This window comes from Schistocerca nitens, chromosome 11 (genome assembly GCF_023898315.1).
Source record: "Schistocerca nitens isolate TAMUIC-IGC-003100 chromosome 11, iqSchNite1.1, whole genome shotgun sequence".
Classification (NCBI taxonomy): Eukaryota; Metazoa; Arthropoda; class Insecta; order Orthoptera; family Acrididae; genus Schistocerca; species Schistocerca nitens.
This window is the reverse complement of record NC_064624.1, coordinates 148,548,965-148,567,834: the sequence shown is the minus strand read 5'-3', so window position 1 is coordinate 148,567,834 and position 18,870 is coordinate 148,548,965. Positions and strand designations below refer to the sequence as shown.

Here is an 18,870-nt window from a genome sequence, read left to right as displayed (position 1 = left end):
GGTGCGCCCGCTAATTCGGCCGTCGCTCTGCTGGGACGCCGGGCGCGCCCCCCGCGCCGTCCTCGAGGAACTGGCTGTTGCGGAAGGAAGTGCTTTCGTCAAATGCGGCCGAAAACTAACATTTCGTGTGTTGGGAGAAAAGCCGAACGCGAATTCTGCCGTGCTCCTACATTAGATGAGCGCCAACGGCCATACCATGATGAATACACCGGTTCTCGTCCGATCACCGAAGTTAAGCATCATCGTGCCCGGTTAGTACTTGGATGGGTGACCGCCTGGGAAACCCGGGTGCTGTTGGCTGTCTTCCTTTTTTTTTTTTTGTTATTATGTCGCTACCCCTGCCAGCCCAATTTTCAAACTACCTTTCTGTTGTGACAAAGATGCTTCCTTAAGCCTTTTAAACTACTGTAATGGTACGAAAATGCAGTAATTAACTCTGTTTGAGGGAGAATGTGCTAACCAAGTTTGCCAAGAAGACTTTGAAAACGACAAAACAGTACGAATCGGCAGGTGATTTCTGAAATACGTCACCGCCTATTTTTGTGTAGGAGTGTAGAGTTCCAAATTTTTGTAATCACGAATTTATTCCTTGTCGTCTCGTCTCGTCTCGTCCCGCAGACGTTTGTCGTGCTTGCGCTGTCATATGGACCACGACCCGAGCGGCAGCGAGCGGCAGCCGAGCAAAGTCGGGACAAGTCGGGACGCGGACGGGGACAGGGATAGGAATGGTGCGAATGCACTGCAAACTACGCACACACCTGGTGTGAGGCGAGGCGAGGCGAGGCGAGGCGAGGCGAGGAAGCCCACATGCTACCAGTGGCGCCCTCCAGCACGACACTGCCACACCACGCACAGGCCCTCCGCTGGACACCAGGGACAAGATGCGTCCTCCGCTAGTGTCGAAGGCTGCACGCGCGCAGCGAATGACAGGAGGTGCAACGAGCAGCAGTGCGTCTGACACACGCGGCGGTGCGCCCGCTAATTCGGCCGTCGCTCTGCTGGGACGCCGGGCGCGCCCCCCGCGCCGTCCTCGAGGAACTGGCTGTTGCGGAAGGAAGTGCTTTCGTCAAATGCGGCCGAAAACTAACATTTCGTGTGTTGGGAGAAAAGCCGAACGCGAATTCTGCCGTGCTCCTACATTAGATGAGCGCCAACGGCCATACCATGATGAATACACCGGTTCTCGTCCGATCACCGAAGTTAAGCATCATCGTGCCCGGTTAGTACTTGGATGGGTGACCGCCTGGGAAACCCGGGTGCTGTTGGCTGTCTTCCTTTTGATTTTTTTTTTTTTGTTATTATGTCGCTACCCCTGCCAGCCCAATTTTCAAACTACCTTTCTGTTGTGACAAAGATGCTTCCTTAAGCCTTTTAAACTACTGTAATGGTACGAAAATGCAGTAATTAACTCTGTTTGAGGGAGAATGTGCTAACCAAGTTTGCCAAGAAGACTTTGAAAACGACAAAACAGTACGAATCGGCAGGTGATTTCTGAAATACGTCACCGCCTATTTTTGTGTAGGAGTGTAGAGTTCCAAATTTTTGTAATCACGAATTTATTCCTTGTCGTCTCGTCTCGTCTCGTCCCGCAGACGTTTGTCGTGCTTGCGCTGTCATATGGACCACGACCCGAGCGGCAGCGAGCGGCAGCCGAGCAAAGTCGGGACAAGTCGGGACGCGGACGGGGACAGGGATAGGAATGGTGCGAATGCACTGCAAACTACGCACACACCTGGTGTGAGGCGAGGCGAGGCGAGGCGAGGCGAGGCGAGGAAGCCCACATGCTACCAGTGGCGCCCTCCAGCACGACACTGCCACACCACGCACAGGCCCTCCGCTGGACACCAGGGACAAGATGCGTCCTCCGCTAGTGTCGAAGGCTGCACGCGCGCAGCGAATGACAGGAGGTGCAACGAGCAGCAGTGCGTCTGACACACGCGGCGGTGCGCCCGCTAATTCGGCCGTCGCTCTGCTGGGACGCCGGGCGCGCCCCCCGCGCCGTCCTCGAGGAACTGGCTGTTGCGGAAGGAAGTGCTTTCGTCAAATGCGGCCGAAAACTAACATTTCGTGTGTTGGGAGAAAAGCCGAACGCGAATTCTGCCGTGCTCCTACATTAGATGAGCGCCAACGGCCATACCATGATGAATACACCGGTTCTCGTCCGATCACCGAAGTTAAGCATCATCGTGCCCGGTTAGTACTTGGATGGGTGACCGCCTGGGAAACCCGGGTGCTGTTGGCTGTCTTCCTTTTTTTTTTTTTGTTATTATGTCGCTACCCCTGCCAGCCCAATTTTCAAACTACCTTTCTGTTGTGACAAAGATGCTTCCTTAAGCCTTTTAAACTACTGTAATGGTACGAAAATGCAGTAATTAACTCTGTTTGAGGGAGAATGTGCTAACCAAGTTTGCCAAGAAGACTTTGAAAACGACAAAACAGTACGAATCGGCAGGTGATTTCTGAAATACGTCACCGCCTATTTTTGTGTAGGAGTGTAGAGTTCCAAATTTTTGTAATCACGAATTTATTCCTTGTCGTCTCGTCTCGTCTCGTCCCGCAGACGTTTGTCGTGCTTGCGCTGTCATATGGACCACGACCCGAGCGGCAGCGAGCGGCAGCCGAGCAAAGTCGGGACAAGTCGGGACGCGGACGGGGACAGGGATAGGAATGGTGCGAATGCACTGCAAACTACGCACACACCTGGTGTGAGGCGAGGCGAGGCGAGGCGAGGCGAGGCGAGGAAGCCCACATGCTACCAGTGGCGCCCTCCAGCACGACACTGCCACACCACGCACAGGCCCTCCGCTGGACACCAGGGACAAGATGCGTCCTCCGCTAGTGTCGAAGGCTGCACGCGCGCAGCGAATGACAGGAGGTGCAACGAGCAGCAGTGCGTCTGACACACGCGGCGGTGCGCCCGCTAATTCGGCCGTCGCTCTGCTGGGACGCCGGGCGCGCCCCCCGCGCCGTCCTCGAGGAACTGGCTGTTGCGGAAGGAAGTGCTTTCGTCAAATGCGGCCGAAAACTAACATTTCGTGTGTTGGGAGAAAAGCCGAACGCGAATTCTGCCGTGCTCCTACATTAGATGAGCGCCAACGGCCATACCATGATGAATACACCGGTTCTCGTCCGATCACCGAAGTTAAGCATCATCGTGCCCGGTTAGTACTTGGATGGGTGACCGCCTGGGAAACCCGGGTGCTGTTGGCTGTCTTCCTTTTGATTTTTTTTTTTTTGTTATTATGTCGCTACCCCTGCCAGCCCAATTTTCAAACTACCTTTCTGTTGTGACAAAGATGCTTCCTTAAGCCTTTTAAACTACTGTAATGGTACGAAAATGCAGTAATTAACTCTGTTTGAGGGAGAATGTGCTAACCAAGTTTGCCAAGAAGACTTTGAAAACGACAAAACAGTACGAATCGGCAGGTGATTTCTGAAATACGTCACCGCCTATTTTTGTGTAGGAGTGTAGAGTTCCAAATTTTTGTAATCACGAATTTATTCCTTGTCGTCTCGTCTCGTCTCGTCCCGCAGACGTTTGTCGTGCTTGCGCTGTCATATGGACCACGACCCGAGCGGCAGCGAGCGGCAGCCGAGCAAAGTCGGGACAAGTCGGGACGCGGACGGGGACAGGGATAGGAATGGTGCGAATGCACTGCAAACTACGCACACACCTGGTGTGAGGCGAGGCGAGGCGAGGCGAGGCGAGGCGAGGAAGCCCACATGCTACCAGTGGCGCCCTCCAGCACGACACTGCCACACCACGCACAGGCCCTCCGCTGGACACCAGGGACAAGATGCGTCCTCCGCTAGTGTCGAAGGCTGCACGCGCGCAGCGAATGACAGGAGGTGCAACGAGCAGCAGTGCGTCTGACACACGCGGCGGTGCGCCCGCTAATTCGGCCGTCGCTCTGCTGGGACGCCGGGCGCGCCCCCCGCGCCGTCCTCGAGGAACTGGCTGTTGCGGAAGGAAGTGCTTTCGTCAAATGCGGCCGAAAACTAACATTTCGTGTGTTGGGAGAAAAGCCGAACGCGAATTCTGCCGTGCTCCTACATTAGATGAGCGCCAACGGCCATACCATGATGAATACACCGGTTCTCGTCCGATCACCGAAGTTAAGCATCATCGTGCCCGGTTAGTACTTGGATGGGTGACCGCCTGGGAAACCCGGGTGCTGTTGGCTGTCTTCCTTTTTTTTTTTTTGTTATTATGTCGCTACCCCTGCCAGCCCAATTTTCAAACTACCTTTCTGTTGTGACAAAGATGCTTCCTTAAGCCTTTTAAACTACTGTAATGGTACGAAAATGCAGTAATTAACTCTGTTTGAGGGAGAATGTGCTAACCAAGTTTGCCAAGAAGACTTTGAAAACGACAAAACAGTACGAATCGGCAGGTGATTTCTGAAATACGTCACCGCCTATTTTTGTGTAGGAGTGTAGAGTTCCAAATTTTTGTAATCACGAATTTATTCCTTGTCGTCTCGTCTCGTCTCGTCCCGCAGACGTTTGTCGTGCTTGCGCTGTCATATGGACCACGACCCGAGCGGCAGCGAGCGGCAGCCGAGCAAAGTCGGGACAAGTCGGGACGCGGACGGGGACAGGGATAGGAATGGTGCGAATGCACTGCAAACTACGCACACACCTGGTGTGAGGCGAGGCGAGGCGAGGCGAGGCGAGGCGAGGCGAGGCGAGGAAGCCCACATGCTACCAGTGGCGCCCTCCAGCACGACACTGCCACACCACGCACAGGCCCTCCGCTGGACACCAGGGACAAGATGCGTCCTCCGCTAGTGTCGAAGGCTGCACGCGCGCAGCGAATGACAGGAGGTGCAACGAGCAGCAGTGCGTCTGACACACGCGGCGGTGCGCCCGCTAATTCGGCCGTCGCTCTGCTGGGACGCCGGGCGCGCCCCCCGCGCCGTCCTCGAGGAACTGGCTGTTGCGGAAGGAAGTGCTTTCGTCAAATGCGGCCGAAAACTAACATTTCGTGTGTTGGGAGAAAAGCCGAACGCGAATTCTGCCGTGCTCCTACATTAGATGAGCGCCAACGGCCATACCATGATGAATACACCGGTTCTCGTCCGATCACCGAAGTTAAGCATCATCGTGCCCGGTTAGTACTTGGATGGGTGACCGCCTGGGAAACCCGGGTGCTGTTGGCTGTCTTCCTTTTTTTTTTTTTGTTATTATGTCGCTACCCCTGCCAGCCCAATTTTCAAACTACCTTTCTGTTGTGACAAAGATGCTTCCTTAAGCCTTTTAAACTACTGTAATGGTACGAAAATGCAGTAATTAACTCTGTTTGAGGGAGAATGTGCTAACCAAGTTTGCCAAGAAGACTTTGAAAACGACAAAACAGTACGAATCGGCAGGTGATTTCTGAAATACGTCACCGCCTATTTTTGTGTAGGAGTGTAGAGTTCCAAATTTTTGTAATCACGAATTTATTCCTTGTCGTCTCGTCTCGTCTCGTCCCGCAGACGTTTGTCGTGCTTGCGCTGTCATATGGACCACGACCCGAGCGGCAGCGAGCGGCAGCCGAGCAAAGTCGGGACAAGTCGGGACGCGGACGGGGACAGGGATAGGAATGGTGCGAATGCACTGCAAACTACGCACACACCTGGTGTGAGGCGAGGCGAGGCGAGGCGAGGCGAGGCGAGGAAGCCCACATGCTACCAGTGGCGCCCTCCAGCACGACACTGCCACACCACGCACAGGCCCTCCGCTGGACACCAGGGACAAGATGCGTCCTCCGCTAGTGTCGAAGGCTGCACGCGCGCAGCGAATGACAGGAGGTGCAACGAGCAGCAGTGCGTCTGACACACGCGGCGGTGCGCCCGCTAATTCGGCCGTCGCTCTGCTGGGACGCCGGGCGCGCCCCCCGCGCCGTCCTCGAGGAACTGGCTGTTGCGGAAGGAAGTGCTTTCGTCAAATGCGGCCGAAAACTAACATTTCGTGTGTTGGGAGAAAAGCCGAACGCGAATTCTGCCGTGCTCCTACATTAGATGAGCGCCAACGGCCATACCATGATGAATACACCGGTTCTCGTCCGATCACCGAAGTTAAGCATCATCGTGCCCGGTTAGTACTTGGATGGGTGACCGCCTGGGAAACCCGGGTGCTGTTGGCTGTCTTCCTTTTTTTTTTTTTGTTATTATGTCGCTACCCCTGCCAGCCCAATTTTCAAACTACCTTTCTGTTGTGACAAAGATGCTTCCTTAAGCCTTTTAAACTACTGTAATGGTACGAAAATGCAGTAATTAACTCTGTTTGAGGGAGAATGTGCTAACCAAGTTTGCCAAGAAGACTTTGAAAACGACAAAACAGTACGAATCGGCAGGTGATTTCTGAAATACGTCACCGCCTATTTTTGTGTAGGAGTGTAGAGTTCCAAATTTTTGTAATCACGAATTTATTCCTTGTCGTCTCGTCTCGTCTCGTCCCGCAGACGTTTGTCGTGCTTGCGCTGTCATATGGACCACGACCCGAGCGGCAGCGAGCGGCAGCCGAGCAAAGTCGGGACAAGTCGGGACGCGGACGGGGACAGGGATAGGAATGGTGCGAATGCACTGCAAACTACGCACACACCTGGTGTGAGGCGAGGCGAGGCGAGGCGAGGCGAGGCGAGGCGAGGCGAGGAAGCCCACATGCTACCAGTGGCGCCCTCCAGCACGACACTGCCACACCACGCACAGGCCCTCCGCTGGACACCAGGGACAAGATGCGTCCTCCGCTAGTGTCGAAGGCTGCACGCGCGCAGCGAATGACAGGAGGTGCAACGAGCAGCAGTGCGTCTGACACACGCGGCGGTGCGCCCGCTAATTCGGCCGTCGCTCTGCTGGGACGCCGGGCGCGCCCCCCGCGCCGTCCTCGAGGAACTGGCTGTTGCGGAAGGAAGTGCTTTCGTCAAATGCGGCCGAAAACTAACATTTCGTGTGTTGGGAGAAAAGCCGAACGCGAATTCTGCCGTGCTCCTACATTAGATGAGCGCCAACGGCCATACCATGATGAATACACAGGTTCTCGTCCGATCACCGAAGTTAAGCATCATCGTGCCCGGTTAGTACTTGGATGGGTGACCGCCTGGGAAACCCGGGTGCTGTTGGCTGTCTTCCTTTTGATTTTTTTTTTTTTGTTATTATGTCGCTACCCCTGCCAGCCCAATTTTCAAACTACCTTTCTGTTGTGACAAAGATGCTTCCTTAAGCCTTTTAAACTACTGTAATGGTACGAAAATGCAGTAATTAACTCTGTTTGAGGGAGAATGTGCTAACCAAGTTTGCCAAGAAGACTTTGAAAACGACAAAACAGTACGAATCGGCAGGTGATTTCTGAAATACGTCACCGCCTATTTTTGTGTAGGAGTGTAGAGTTCCAAATTTTTGTAATCACGAATTTATTCCTTGTCGTCTCGTCTCGTCTCGTCCCGCAGACGTTTGTCGTGCTTGCGCTGTCATATGGACCACGACCCGAGCGGCAGCGAGCGGCAGCCGAGCAAAGTCGGGACAAGTCGGGACGCGGACGGGGACAGGGATAGGAATGGTGCGAATGCACTGCAAACTACGCACACACCTGGTGTGAGGCGAGGCGAGGCGAGGCGAGGCGAGGCGAGGAAGCCCACATGCTACCAGTGGCGCCCTCCAGCACGACACTGCCACACCACGCACAGGCCCTCCGCTGGACACCAGGGACAAGATGCGTCCTCCGCTAGTGTCGAAGGCTGCACGCGCGCAGCGAATGACAGGAGGTGCAACGAGCAGCAGTGCGTCTGACACACGCGGCGGTGCGCCCGCTAATTCGGCCGTCGCTCTGCTGGGACGCCGGGCGCGCCCCCCGCGCCGTCCTCGAGGAACTGGCTGTTGCGGAAGGAAGTGCTTTCGTCAAATGCGGCCGAAAACTAACATTTCGTGTGTTGGGAGAAAAGCCGAACGCGAATTCTGCCGTGCTCCTACATTAGATGAGCGCCAACGGCCATACCATGATGAATACACCGGTTCTCGTCCGATCACCGAAGTTAAGCATCATCGTGCCCGGTTAGTACTTGGATGGGTGACCGCCTGGGAAACCCGGGTGCTGTTGGCTGTCTTCCTTTTTTTTTTTTTGTTATTATGTCGCTACCCCTGCCAGCCCAATTTTCAAACTACCTTTCTGTTGTGACAAAGATGCTTCCTTAAGCCTTTTAAACTACTGTAATGGTACGAAAATGCAGTAATTAACTCTGTTTGAGGGAGAATGTGCTAACCAAGTTTGCCAAGAAGACTTTGAAAACGACAAAACAGTACGAATCGGCAGGTGATTTCTGAAATACGTCACCGCCTATTTTTGTGTAGGAGTGTAGAGTTCCAAATTTTTGTAATCACGAATTTATTCCTTGTCGTCTCGTCTCGTCTCGTCCCGCAGACGTTTGTCGTGCTTGCGCTGTCATATGGACCACGACCCGAGCGGCAGCGAGCGGCAGCCGAGCAAAGTCGGGACAAGTCGGGACGCGGACGGGGACAGGGATAGGAATGGTGCGAATGCACTGCAAACTACGCACACACCTGGTGTGAGGCGAGGCGAGGCGAGGCGAGGCGAGGCGAGGCGAGGCGAGGAAGCCCACATGCTACCAGTGGCGCCCTCCAGCACGACACTGCCACACCACGCACAGGCCCTCCGCTGGACACCAGGGACAAGATGCGTCCTCCGCTAGTGTCGAAGGCTGCACGCGCGCAGCGAATGACAGGAGGTGCAACGAGCAGCAGTGCGTCTGACACACGCGGCGGTGCGCCCGCTAATTCGGCCGTCGCTCTGCTGGGACGCCGGGCGCGCCCCCCGCGCCGTCCTCGAGGAACTGGCTGTTGCGGAAGGAAGTGCTTTCGTCAAATGCGGCCGAAAACTAACATTTCGTGTGTTGGGAGAAAAGCCGAACGCGAATTCTGCCGTGCTCCTACATTAGATGAGCGCCAACGGCCATACCATGATGAATACACAGGTTCTCGTCCGATCACCGAAGTTAAGCATCATCGTGCCCGGTTAGTACTTGGCTGGCTGCCCGCCTGGCAACACCTCGGTGCCTCGCGTGCAGTGTTTCCTTGTGCGACTTGGCCGGCGGCGCCTCGGCGTTCGTCTGCTTACTTTGCCACGTGGCTATACTTCTACTGACTGTAAGTAATGGATATACTTTACGATGACAGTGAAGAGCGACAGAACAATGTTCAGTGCGAGTTTGATCGTTCTGTAGAGAAACCTTCGGCTTTTGAGATCCATCGTTGGTTAATTGAGGATTTGTTGTTGTCTACTAATGATGTACTCGGTATTCAGTTCGATACGTTTTTAAATTCTGTGTTCTTAAAACTGAAATCTTCCGATCTGTGTGATGCTGTTGTTTCTGTTAATGACGGTGTTCGCAGATTTCGACACCTTAACGGAAATATTAGTAATGTCACTGTGTCTCATGCTGGTTTTGGTCTTCGGCAAATACGGATATTTAACCTTCCGTTTGAAATTCGCAACGACACTATTTCTCGTCACTTGCGGCCATATGGCACTGTTTTATCTGTTGTGAAAGAGAAATGGTCGTCTGCGTATATATTTCAAGTCGAGAACGGTGTGCGCAGTGTTAAGATGGTGGTTAGGCAGCATATTCCGTCTTTTATTTTGGTAAATGGTCACCGTGCGTTTGTCACGTACAGTGGCCAGCCACAGACTTGCTCCTTTTGTAATGGTGTAGGACATTATCGGCAGGATTGTCCGAAGCGAAAACGGCCTGTTCAGCTACCACTTGAGGCCAATTTGCAAGGAGCTGGTTTTGCTTCCGTCGCGGCTACGGTCTTGGGTTCCGCCCCCCCCCCGCACTCGCGCGGCGTGCGGCAGATGTTAATCTTGCTGCCGCCGCGGAAGCGATGGATATGTCTGCTGATGCTACTGTCTCTGTTCTTGCGACTACCGGCCAGGAATCTTTGTCCGCGGTTTCGGAAAACGTGCCTGCTGTTATTCCACCTGTTGTGGGTGCTGTTGTGTCGGAGACTGTCTCTGACTCCGTGCCGCAATCGGTAACCGATGTTGTTTCGCGCCCTATTTCGGACTCTGTTGCACCTATTGTGTCGCAGTCGGCACCCTCTCTTTCTGTGCCTGCACCCGTCGTTGTACCCTCTGATGTTCCTGAGCCTATTCCTGTTGCGGACTCACGCGATGTTTTTGTGGAACCGAAACCGCAACGGAATGAAGCTCGTTCTCGGAGTTCCAGTAGGCAACGCTTCCGCAGTGCAAGTAGCTCCCCTTCTTACGACAGGGGTTTAACGCGAGGTGACCGTAGTCCGTCCCCGGTAGGGCGCTCCCCCGCCTCTTCTTGGGCGTCGCAACGCCGTGCCGCGCGGCGCGACCTAGACGTGGAGCTACGGCCGCCTCAGGCTTCCGGCTCCGGGCGTCAGCCGCCGCGCAAACAACAACAACAACAGCCGCCGCGTGCCTCCTCTCGCCACGCGCAATCAGCTGATGTGAGTGTTGCAGCGCAGCAACGTGACGTTGCCGTTCGCCATCTGCGGACTGTGTTGAGTCAACCCGCCTCTATAGACGTGCCTGTTTTAGCGCCAGACACAGTCTCGGCTGTGACTGCGGCACCTATGTCGACGAAACGTAAGGCTGAGGATGTACACCGACGTCGCGCTGGTCCGTCTGTCCACGACCGCGCGTCGGTGCCTTCCTCCGACGTAGAGATGCCCGTCAGGGATTCTGTGTCGGGCGCCTCTGACGTGACGGCTACTGCCACCCTGCCACCCCTCTCCCCCTTCGAACCTTCGGAGTGGGCGAAGGATGTTGTGGAGGGTGAGGAGACGTAGTGTGTGTCCTGCGCCCCCTCCTCTTTTGTGCATATGCCCATTCCGTGTTTTATGTGTGTTTTTACTTTTGTGTGTGTCTCTTAATTGTGTGCGTCTATGACTTACGATTTTAGCCAGTGGAATATTGTCACTTTTAATCTAAACAAGTTGAGTCACCACTGCAAGATACTGGCTTTTAAGGACTTTTTGCGCGATCACCACTGCCATGTTGTCTTTTTACAAGAGGTGACGCGTGATGCACTTGTCTTTTTACACGATTTTAGTGACTTTATTGTTATTGACAATGTTTTACCGGATCACAGTACAGGAACTGCCATTTTAGTACGTTCTGACCTTGCTATTTCCAATGTTGACATTTTACCTAATGGTCGTGCTGTTAGCTGCACTATACTGGGCGTTGTATTTGTTAACGTTTATGCTCCGTCTGGGAACGATAAGCCGGCGAGGGCTGCTTTTTATGGGTAGGAATTGTGTGCGCTGCTACACCGCAATGTAGATGCTTTAGTTGTAGGCGGCGATTTTAATTGCGTATTAGATGTTGTCGATCAGGTGCCTCGTCCTAACATTTGTCGCGAGCTCGGCGACTTGATTCGCAGTTTTCAGCTCGTTGATACGTGGCGTGTTTTCAACCCTGACGTTACGCACTTTACACATTTTTATCCCACGGGGCACAGCCGCCTGGACAGAATTTACGTTTCTGCCCCGCTTTCTGCCCGTATTTGCCGCACGGAAATGTTTCCCGTGGTGTTTTCTGATCATTCCGGTTACCTTTGTCAGCTTTTATTGCCTCGGGTTTGTGTTCCCAGACGAAGGAATCTGTGGAAATTTAATTGTGCTTTATTGAACGACGCCCATTTTGTGACATGTTTTACCAATCTGTGGCACAAATTAATCGAGTCTCGGCGAGGTGCCTGTAGTGTGCTGCAGTGGTGGGTCGGGGAGGCCAAGCCGGTGATTAGGCGGTTTTTGATGGATTTTAGCCGCGAGGCGGCTCGTTGGCGTCGCGCTACGGCCCGCTTCCATCAGGCGTGTTTACAGGACCTCGCGCTGCGCGTGACGTCACAGCCTGCCTTGCTGCCCGCTTTTAAACAATTCCAGCGTAAGCTTCTCGCCGATTTGCGTGCTGTTAGTGACGGTGCCGTCGTCCGCAGCCAGCCTGCGGGGGTTGTGGATGGCGAACCTTTGTCGCTTTATCATCTGACCAGGGAACGAAGGCGGCGCGCCCGTCTGCACATCGGTACCTGGAAAAAGTCCGACGGTGGACGGACTACTGTCCAGTCCGACATTGAGCGGGATATTTTTAATCATTTTAGTTCCCTTTTTCGTGCGCTGGATGTTGATTGTGATGCGTTGCGGGATTTTTTGCAAGTCATCCCTCATGTTTTAACCCGTACGGATAGGACGCATTTAAATGCTGCTTATGTACCTGACGACCTGTACGACGCTATCCGACGAAGCCCTAAGTGTAAATCGCCTGGTCCCGACGTCATTCCTGCTGAATTTTATTTGAAATTTTATGATCTTTTTCGTGATGTTTTTGTGGCTCTTTTAAATGAAATACGGGATGGTGCTGTTATCCCTGCTGCGTTTGAGGAGGGGGTAGTGACATTAGTTCCTAAATCGACTGCGACGCCCTGTATTGACGCTGTTCGGCCGATCACTTTACTTAACGCGGACTTTAAGATTGTGACACGCTGTGTGGCTCAACGCCTTAAGGTTGTTTTACCGTCGGTCCTCAGTGACGGTCAATCATGTGCGGTGCAGGGACGAAACATTTTTGACGCCGTCCTCGCCTATCGCGACTGTATCGGCTTTGTTAAAAGTGCGCGACTGCCGATAGCTGCCATCTTATTAATTGATTTCAAAAATGCTTTCGACCGCATTAGCCATGTCTACCTCCGCCAGGTTCTTGTGCGGATGGGCTTCGGTCTTAAGTTTACGACTGTGGTAAAGCATCTTTTACAGAATGCGACGTCCCGTGTTAGTGTCAATGGCCGCTTGACGCCGGCTTTCCGTGTTGGGCGCTCGGTGCGGCAGGGGTGTCCCCTTTCGATGGCTCTTTTTTCTGTAGCTTTAGATCCGTTGCTGCGAATTATTGGCCGGGAATGCCGCGGCATTCAGATAGGGACGACCCGCCTCATTTGCAAAGCATATGCCGACGACCTTGGTGTTTTTCTTAGCCGTTCTGAAGACGTTGACACTTTATATGGCGCGCTGCAACGATTTGAAAAAGCCACAGGTGCCATTGTTAACCCTGCTAAGACTGTTTGTTTGCCTCTTACGCCCCGCGCACGGTCCTTACAGCGGAACTGGTTCTGTGTCCGTGAACAGCAAAAAGTCCTGGGCGTGCTTTTTTCTTCTCACCCACAACGGATGGAAGCGCTTAATTGGCGGTCCACGCTGCACAAGGTGCGTGCTGTTGCCAAGATCTATGCGGCTCGCACGTTGGCGCTTCGTGATAAGGTCGCCTTGATCAATACTACCATTCTGGCCAGGGCGTGGTATCTCGCGCAGGTCCTTCCACTGCCTCGGCAATTGGAACGTGCCCTCAAGCAGGCGGTGTATTGGTTTTTATGGCGAGGTGACATTTTTAAAGTCTCGTATGACACCTGTACTCTAAGCCCAACAGATGGTGGTTTGGGCCTCGTAGATCTTCGCGCGAAGTGTTCTGCTCTCCTTTGGAAACGGACCACTGTTGTTATGGAGAGGGCCCCGAATGGTACTACTGCGGCGGTCTTTAATATGTATCGTCCTACGTCTGCAGCGGCGCCGGTGAATGTTTCGCACATTCCCTTTTATCTTAATTATGTGCGTCGCTACTATATGGACAACAGCTACCTGGAGCTCTGTGACGTTCCCAGCCTTCGAGTCTGCGACGTCGTTTCTGCTTTCCGTGGGTCTCCTGTGCGTTGTAAGTGGGAGTATCGGCTACCGTGGTATAACTGGGCCATGGTATGGAGAAATCTTGCCAGCAATGTTCTTCCTCCCTCTGTACACGCCGTGTGGTACAAGGTCGTGCATCGTACCTTCCCTACGAATGAGAAGCTCCACTCCATTAATCTCATCTCGTCTGGAGCTTGTGACTTGTGTGCTGTGGACGATACACTTGAACACCGTTTTGTGTGTGGCCATTATTCCAGTGTTTGGAATACCGCCAGCGATATGATTCGACTTATCAATCGGGTGGATACGCGTTCTGTCCTGCCGACCGACGCTTTAATCCCACAGTGCGCCGCCTACCCGAATACTAAGAAGAATGCCACGGTGTGGCTCCTGGGTCATACCGTTTTTGCATTATTTTTCCTGAAATTGACAACCGATTTGGACTTTCTTACTTACTTGTGGACTCAGCATGAACAAGCTGAAGCAATGCCTGGCTATCATGCTACTTTCGCGAATTTTTTGAAGGTTGCCCTTGCTCATGCTTTTATCCGGATGTCGATGGCTACGTAACATGTTTTGGTCTACTTTTTTTACTGTGACCGCTCGAGCTGTGTTTTCCTGGAACGACCAATTATAGAAATACATGTAATCAGAGGAACTATACTTTCTTCTTTTTGTGTCATTTTCTTTACTGGTATAGTTAGTTTCTCCTTGTTTTTGATTATTTTCATGCTGTGGATCGCGGCACTTTTTTTCTTTCAGCAGCATTGACTTCCTCATGTAGGTCTCCCATATGGCGGCAGTGATGTTTTGAGTCTCCTTTTAGTATTACCACGCTGTGCCTTTAATGTTCTCCTTTTTAGCTTTATTTATCCACTTGATGGACTTTCCTCCTCAGCTTTACTGATGTGGGACTTTTCCAGTAATAGAGCACCTGAGAAAATGGCTTAATTTTTATATTTTTCTATTTTTATATTTTTCTATTTTATATTTTTCTATTCTGGCACCTTGCTTTTTCTGGTGGCTTCATTGTTTCCATTTAGAATATTTCATGGTTTATGGATTTTTTTTGGCTTCTGCCGCTTTCTCCCGACGGACATCGACAATCTCACAGCTACCTGCAGAGGATACTATTTTTTTTTTCATCCGTTCGTCATGGGACATGGAGTCAACAGCACCTTTATAGCTCATGAAGCTCGCCAATAGAAGGCGTTTCGTGGAGAGCGATACGGCCGGGCTATAAGGGGAGATGGGAGGCCCGTAACAAAAAAAAAAAAAAAAAAAAAAAACGTGCTGTTGGCTCCCCTTCATTGACTTTTTTTTTTTATACCGCCCTCTTTCCATACCACCGTTCTGTTGTGACAAAGATTCTTGCTTAAGCATTTCGAACTACTGTAATCACCATAAGGTACTAAATTGCAGTAAATATCTCAGTTGAAGGAGAGTATGTGCTAACCAAGTTTGCCAAGAAGTCTTTGAAAACGACAAAACAGTACGAATCGGCAGATATGTTCTGATATGCGTCAGCGCCTGTTGTTCTGTAGCGGTGTACAATTCTTAATTCGATATGTAATCATAAATTTATTCTTAAATCGTCTCGTCATCTCCTGCAGACGTTTCTCGTGCTTGCGCTGTTATAAGGGCCACGACCCGAGCGGCAGTCGAGCAAATACGGGGACGGGGGCAGGGATAGGAAATGCAGTGCAAATAACGCCAACATCTCGTGTGAGGCGAGGCGCGGAAGCTCACATCAGGGTGCTGTTGGCTCCCCTTCATTTTTTTTCTCTTAATACAGCCACCCCTGCCAGCCCCGCTTCCATACGACCCAAAATAAAATGAAAAAAGGGTGCTAAAATACAGAAGACCAAAGGAAATAATTTGACATGGACACTAACAGAAAAATAAAAGCACAGAACGGATGGTCTTATCTAAACGAGTAAAAAGTAAAATGTTTTTGTAAAACGAAAATTGTTATTTTGTAAATAAAAGTTTATAAACGTTAAAAAAAAAGATGCTATTGGCTCCCCTTCATTTTCTCCTTTTTATGTCGCTACCCCTGCCAGCCCTCTTTTCATACTACCTTTCTGTTGTGACGAAGATGCTTCCTTAAGCATTTTAAACTACTGTAATGGTACGAAAGTGCAGTAATTAACTCAGTTTGGGGCAGAATGTGGTAACGAAGTTTGCCAGGAAGTCTTTGAAAACGACAGAACAGTGCGAATCGGCAGGTGTGTTCTGAAATACGTCAGTGCCTATTGTTGTGCAGCACTGTACAGTTCGAAATTTGATTTGTAAAAATAAATTTATTCTTTAGTCGTCTCGTCTCTGCAGACGTTTCTGGTGCTTGCGCTGTTATATGCGCCACCATCCTAGCGACGGGAAGTCGGGACATGTCGGGACGGGGAAAGGGATTGTACTACTGAGAGTAGTACAATACGTATTCATCTGACTGCAACTCTCCATGTCCATTACATCTTACCTCAGCAACTCTTACGAGGACATATGATTCTTTTTCATCTGTCTTTTAAGATTCTGTAGTTTTCCTGCTTGTAGCGGAGTTCTAACTTTCCAGGTACCATTTTTTTCCCTTCTTTTAAGTTGTAACCCCCTCCCCCCCCTCCGTCCGGACATAAAGTGGAGACTGCATTATGCAGGAATAGTACGCACTGAGACCAATAGGTGGCACGCACGTAGGCGCGAGTGGAGTGACAGTCTGTTCGCCACCTCTTCACAGTTTCTGACATCCTGGCCCTCCATAGCTAAACGCGACGTCATCCGGGAAGCCTGGAGAGAGAGGGGGAGAGAGAGAGAGAGAGAGAGAGGGAACTTATTTTATTTTTCGCTGTGATTCCCTCCTCCCCCCCCCCCTCCCTCAGATTCAAGAAACCTCACTCAGAGGCTAGATGCTTTTCTTCTCGTTAAAAAAAATAGTAGTAATAATTATACGATGAAACAGTATTCCATGAAAGGAAAGTACGACGACGATATAGCCAGTCGTTACACACACACACACACACACACATAATTTTTTGTTCTAAATCATCAAAAGGACTAACCTTTATCGATTTTCAATCAGGTTATTGTTATCTTTTAACTGTTAAAAAGTTCTTTCCAAATATTTTAACATGATGTAACTGGAGAGTGTGGAAAACAACATAAAAAAAGCACCATCGTGTGGGGGATTAAGCGAATGAGTTCGGAAACAGCAATGTTCGAGTGCGCATATTTTTGGGGGTGGTATTGTCAATTGGAAGGCGGTTTACTGGGAGTAAAGAAGAGCGCATATAGGACGTTGGTGCGACCTGCTTGAGTGCTTGGGATCCGTACCAGGTCGAATTGAAGGAAGACACCGAAGCAATTCAGAGGTGGGGTGCTACATTTGAGGATGATTATTGTATCAAGCTTATTTTATTATTCACACGAGTGACTGCTTTTTATTAAGTCAAACCTGCCACCTTTCAAATAGAACACCACTCTTTTTTTTAATAAACATTGTATGTTATAGATAGGTATGGTTGCCTCCTAATTTGGTGCAAGCAGTTGACACCACTTATGATTTTTTTCCGTTTGTGTAATATATTAGGATATATCTGCCGGTGTAGATACAATGATGTACTTATGCCTAATAAAAAGTCTGGTGTCATTTCATTTCACTTCATTTGTTAACACGCATTTCATCACGTACATTATGTAGGTAGGAAATGTAGGGGAGAGAGAGAGAGAGAGAGAGAGAGAGAGAGAGAGAGAGAGAGAGAGAGAAGGATCTGCAATATAAATACACAGTATTTACCAGAATACAAACATTTCACTGAATCGTTGTGTGTCACAGATAGACACAACAAAACAAAATTATTTCGCATTGTCACTAATACGCTGAATTCTTCTTTTTTTACACTCTCAATATATTTGTGCAAGGAGTAATCTTATTTTAAAAAAAACCTCTGCCTGTATTGCCAATTCCTCAATGCCGTAGAAAGTTTGAATTAACGTCATTGCCTTCCCAAAATACTGCCATATTACTGTCAGTGATATCGAAGACTTTTAAGCGGTTTTTCTTTTCCAAGATACTCGTATGTCCTGACCTGCCGAGGTGGTGGTCAGGTTGTGAGCACACCTTAAATTATCGCAAATACACTCCTGGAAATGGAAAAACGAACACATTGACACCGGTGTGTCAGACCCACCATACTTGCTCCGGACACTGCGAGAGGGCTGTACAAGCAATGATCACACGCACGGCACAGCGGACACACCAGGAACCGCGGTGTTGGCCGTCGAATGGCGCTAGCTGCGCAGCATTTGTGCACCGCCGCCGTCAGTGTCAGCCAGTTTGCCGTGGCATACGGAGCTCCATCGCAGTCTTTAACACTGGTAGCATTCCGCGACAGCGTGGACGTGAACCGTATGTGCAGTTGACGGACTTTGAGCGAGGGCGTATAGTGGGCATGCGGGAGGCCGGGTGGACGTACCGCCGAATTGCTCAACACGTGGGGCGTGAGGTCTCCACAGTACATCGATGTTGTCGCCAGTGGTCAGCAGAAGGTGCACGTGCCCGTCGACCTGGGACCGGACCGCAGCGACGCACGGATGCACGCCAAGACCGTAGGATCCTACGCAGTGCCGTAGGGGACCGCACCGCCACTTCCCAGCAAATTAGGGACACTGTTGCTCCTGGGGTATCGGCGAGGACCATTCGCAACTGTCTCCATGAAGCTGGGTTACGGTCCCGCACACCGTTAGGCCGTCTTCCGCTCACGCCCCAACATCGTGCAGCCCGCCTCCAGTGGTGTCGCGACAGGCGTGAATGGAGGGACGAATGGAGACGTGTCGTCTTCAGCGATGAGAGTCGCTTCTGCCTTGGTGCCAATGATGGTCGTATGCGTGTTTGGCGCCGTGCAGGTGAGCGCCACAATCAGGACTGCATACGACCGAGGCACACAGGGCCAACACCCGGCATCATGGTGTGGGGAGCGATCTCCTACACTGGCCGTACACCACTGGTGATCGTCGAGGGGACACTGAATAGTGCACGGTACATCCAAACCGTCATCGAACCCATCGTTCTACCATTCCTAGACCGGCAAGGGAACTTGCTGTTCCAACAGGACAATGCACGTCCGCATGTATCCCGTGCCACCCAACGTGCTCTAGAAGGTGTAAGTCAACTACC

General features: G+C 51.4%; 9 non-coding genes across 9 annotated transcripts; all 9 read left to right on the top strand.

Moving 5' to 3' along the window:
* Positions 1-181: 181 nt before the first annotated feature.
* On the top strand, positions 182-300 carry LOC126213842 (5S ribosomal RNA). Its single transcript, XR_007541484.1, has one exon. It is a non-coding gene; the product is annotated as a 5S ribosomal RNA (ribosomal RNA).
* Positions 301-1,149: 849 nt separating this feature from the next.
* On the top strand, positions 1,150-1,268 carry LOC126213841 (5S ribosomal RNA). Its single transcript, XR_007541483.1, has one exon. It is a non-coding gene; the product is annotated as a 5S ribosomal RNA (ribosomal RNA).
* Positions 1,269-2,123: 855 nt separating this feature from the next.
* LOC126213839 (5S ribosomal RNA) lies at positions 2,124-2,242 on the top strand. The gene has a single exon (XR_007541482.1). It is a non-coding gene; the product is annotated as a 5S ribosomal RNA (ribosomal RNA).
* Positions 2,243-3,091: 849 nt separating this feature from the next.
* Positions 3,092-3,210, top strand: LOC126213838 (5S ribosomal RNA). The gene has a single exon (XR_007541481.1). It is a non-coding gene; the product is annotated as a 5S ribosomal RNA (ribosomal RNA).
* Positions 3,211-4,065: 855 nt separating this feature from the next.
* LOC126213836 (5S ribosomal RNA) lies at positions 4,066-4,184 on the top strand. The gene has a single exon (XR_007541479.1). It is a non-coding gene; the product is annotated as a 5S ribosomal RNA (ribosomal RNA).
* Positions 4,185-5,043: 859 nt separating this feature from the next.
* On the top strand, positions 5,044-5,162 carry LOC126213835 (5S ribosomal RNA). The gene has a single exon (XR_007541478.1). It is a non-coding gene; the product is annotated as a 5S ribosomal RNA (ribosomal RNA).
* Positions 5,163-6,011: 849 nt separating this feature from the next.
* LOC126213834 (5S ribosomal RNA) lies at positions 6,012-6,130 on the top strand. Its single transcript, XR_007541477.1, has one exon. It is a non-coding gene; the product is annotated as a 5S ribosomal RNA (ribosomal RNA).
* Positions 6,131-6,989: 859 nt separating this feature from the next.
* LOC126213966 (5S ribosomal RNA) lies at positions 6,990-7,108 on the top strand. The gene has a single exon (XR_007541596.1). It is a non-coding gene; the product is annotated as a 5S ribosomal RNA (ribosomal RNA).
* Positions 7,109-7,963: 855 nt separating this feature from the next.
* Positions 7,964-8,082, top strand: LOC126213833 (5S ribosomal RNA). The gene has a single exon (XR_007541476.1). It is a non-coding gene; the product is annotated as a 5S ribosomal RNA (ribosomal RNA).
* The last annotated feature ends 10,788 nt before the right edge of the window (positions 8,083-18,870 follow it).